Source organism: Psammomys obesus, unplaced genomic scaffold (assembly GCF_907164565.1).
Source record: "Psammomys obesus unplaced genomic scaffold, mPsaObe1.curated_primary_1811, whole genome shotgun sequence".
Taxonomy (NCBI): Eukaryota; Metazoa; Chordata; class Mammalia; order Rodentia; family Muridae; genus Psammomys; species Psammomys obesus.
In genome coordinates, this window is record NW_026596051.1 from 46,434,338 (window position 1) to 46,437,860 (window position 3,523).

At 46.7% G+C, this 3,523-nt stretch overlaps 1 protein-coding gene across 3 annotated transcripts in view; it reads right to left on the reverse strand.

Annotated features, from left to right (window-relative positions):
• Nucleotides 1–3,523, reverse strand: part of Tlr6 (toll like receptor 6) — a 20,129-nt gene that overhangs the window by 3,216 nt on the left and 13,390 nt on the right. The window lies entirely within an intron of this gene.

Here is a 3,523-nt window from a genome sequence, read left to right on the forward strand (position 1 = left end):
AAATAAATAAATAAATAAATAAATAAATAAATAAATAAATAAATAAATAAATATTTAAAAATAAAAGAAGAAAGAAAGCAGGGCGAGAAAGGGATGGAGGATGGAGGCAGGGAAAGGGGCAAAGATGCTCAAGGGCATCAATACAGATGGACACTCAAGAACTACAGCATTCAGGCTCTGATGCATATAGGGGGACAGAAGGCACCAAGAGGCTGTGTTCCAGCTCTTGAAGTCAAACAAGTCTCCACAAACAACGTAGTTCTCACAGCAGCCTCCTGCCCTCCTCCTCTCACCCATCCCCCTGTCGCGCTGGCAATTCACTGTCAGGGAAACAGAAGCACTCGGCTCTTAGCAGAGGTTCATGTCGTCTGCTCCTTTGATGCCAGGGGCTGATTTTTGGCCACTGGATCTCGTCTTTTGACGAACAGTTTAATAAAGAGGAGTGTGCATTTTCTAACCACTATTAGCCTAAAGGTACAAAATGGAGGGAATGGGATTCAGCAGGCGACAGTGAGAAACTTTGAAGTTCCCACAGTTAACACAAACGGGAGAAGCCAGCCACAGTGGCGCAGTGTGACACCTGCCTAGAGAGGAGCCAAAGAAGGCTGAGAGTTCTAGGCCAGCCTTGACTACACAGGGGTAACATGTCTCGGGAGGAAAAAAGAAAACTCTAGAAGGTGTGTGAGGCTAAGTAAGTCTGCCATAACTATTATTTAAGAGCCCGGAGGCCCTCAGATGCCTCACACCAGATCACAGACATGAGCATGTCTGTGACGTTGAATGAGAAGAAGAGATTACCTGAGGGGCAGGTGCACAGACCCGCAGACCTCGTGTTTCACTGAGGACAGATTGAGACAAACAGGCTAGTCCACCCTCTCTCCAGTTCTGTTCTGCACAGAAAACCCCACTCATGATCTTGGGCCACAAATGCAGACACTTCCTAAACAGTGCCCTGTACTGAAGAATACCAGAAGCGGGTTTCCACTGTTGACTGTTGCCCAGTGTTACTTACAGAACGACCCGTTGTTCATCACTGGAAGATGTACTGGGAATGGTAAAATGGTCACGGGGCAAGTGGGACTTGGATGCTTCTGGATAGAGGAACTGCTGAAACAGCATCTTGATTCAGATGGACCCACCATGAAAGATGGTCATGAAGGGAGCGGGGGCAAGAAGGACCAGACACGAGGGACTATTAAGAAACAAACGTTGGGCCAGTGAGGTGGCTCAGTGAGTAAAGGCACTGCTGCTAACTCTGACAGCCTGAGTTCAATCCCTGGAACCTGCATGGCGAAAGAAGAGAGCAAATTCCCTCAAGTTGTTCTCTGACCTCCATGCATGTTCTATGGCATGTGTACACAAATAAATAAGCACAGATAACCCAACCACCAATAAATAAATAATTGTGTGTGGGGTGACACACTCCTGTAATCCTAGCACCCAGAAGGTAGAGGCAGGAGGATCAAGAGGATCAAGAATTCAAAGTCATTCTTGGCTATATCAAAATAATATTGGAAGGAAGGAAGGAAGGAAGGAAGGAAGGAAGGAAGGAAGGAAGGAAGGAAGGAAAAGGAAGGAAGGAAGGAAGGAAGGAAGGAAGGAAGGAAGGAAGGAGGGAAGGAAGGAGGGAGAGAGGGAGGGAAGGAAGGAAGGAAGGAAGGAAGGAAGGAAGGAAGGAAGGAAAGAAGGAAGGAAGGAAGGAAGAAAGGAAAGAAGGAAGGAAGGAAGGAAAGAAGGAAGGAAGGAAGGAAGGAGGGAAGGAAGGAAGAAAGGAAAGAAGGAAGGAAGGAAAGAAGGAAGGAAGGAAGGAAGGAAGGAAGGAAGGAAGGAAGGAAGGGGAAAGAAATGTTACTTTTAATAATATTGTTTGCTATGTAGAAAAATATACTTTTATTTAAAGACACAGAATAAGCATTTTGTAATAGAATGTCAGAATTTGTCTGACTCGTATGAACGTGTTTAAGCATAAGAATAAAGTGAGAATGTCTGTTCCTTAATCATCTGCCAAAATCAGAAAATGCCAAGATAAAATGCCAGCATCCGTTACTACTTGTCTTAGTGATGCTTTCTATTTGCTGGGACAAAACATCATGACCAAAAAGCAAGCTGGGAAGGAAAGGGCTTATTCACCTGCACTTCCAGACCCTTAGCGTCATTGGAGGGAATCAGGACAGGAACTCAAGTAGGGCTGGAGCCTGGAGCCAGGAGCTGATACAGAGGCCATGGAGGGGTGCTGCTTACTAGCTTGCTTCCCATAGTTTACCCAGCTAGCATTTTTTTTAATGGTGGAAAAAACATATATTTAGAATTAACCAGCTGGACTCAGTTTAGATGATCCTGATCTTGTTGGCAACATCCAGAGTGTCATAATCAGGAGCCAACCGAACATACGCCTTCAGGCCTTATCAGGTTATTAACTTTGGCCACATCAATGCTGTAGTTTCTTCACGGCCAGTTTGATCTGGTGCTTGTTGGCCTTGACATCACAATTAACACAAGTGTGCTGTTGCCCTCCATCTTCTTCAGGGCTGACTGCGCTGATCAGGCGAATTTGATGATGGCGCAGTGGTCAAGCTTGTTCCTCCTTGGGTGCACTCTCTCGAAGGGTATTTGGGCTGCCTCCGGAGCCACGGAGCCTTGGGCCTCTGGAAGGTGGGTGACATGCAGATCATCTTTCCATGGCTCTGGAGGCCTTTCAGCACTGTCTTCTTAGATTCCAAGGCCTTTGTGTTGGCTTCGGCTTTGGGAGGGGCAGGAGCTCCCTTCCTCGATTTCCCTGTCATTTTGGCGGAAAGTTGAATCTGCTTTCTTACAGAGTCCTGGGCCACCAGCCCAGGGATGACACCACCCACAATGGGCTGGGCCCTCCTCCATTGACCACTAACTGAGAAAATGTCTTACAGCTGGCTCTCATGGAGGCAGTTCCTCAACTGAGGCTCTTTCCTCTCTGATGGCTCTAGCATGTGTCAAATTGAGAAAATGATCCCTTGTCAACTTGACACACAAACACAACCCTTCCATGCATATTCATCCCTAAGGTCTCACATTAAAATATAAACAAAAGTCTCACAGTCCTTACGAATTAAAACATGTTAAAATTTCAATCTCTTTAAAATATCCAATCTCTCTAAAAAACAAAAATTCCAAAATCTCTTTTTAGGTCTTTCAGCTGTTGGCTCCTATAAAAATCAAAATTAAATCAAATACTGTCGTCAAGAGGGAAGAACCAGGGCATAGTCACACTCTGAACCCTGATCTCTAGCAGTATAAATAACTCAGTGCCCAATGCCTGGACCCACACATGAGCTCCGGCTCCTCCAGAGGGCGCGGGTCGCTCCTCCAGCTCTGCTCTCTCAGCACACACAGCTTCGTCTCTGGGCTCTGGCAGGCTGGCTCCAGTCCCCACCGCTGCAGTTCTTGGTGGTCAGCCCGAGGTAGTGGCATCTCCAAAACTGCCGGGTCCCTTGCTGCACCTGGGCTGCACCTTCACCAATGGCCTCTCCTAGGCTCTCTTCATGGTGCC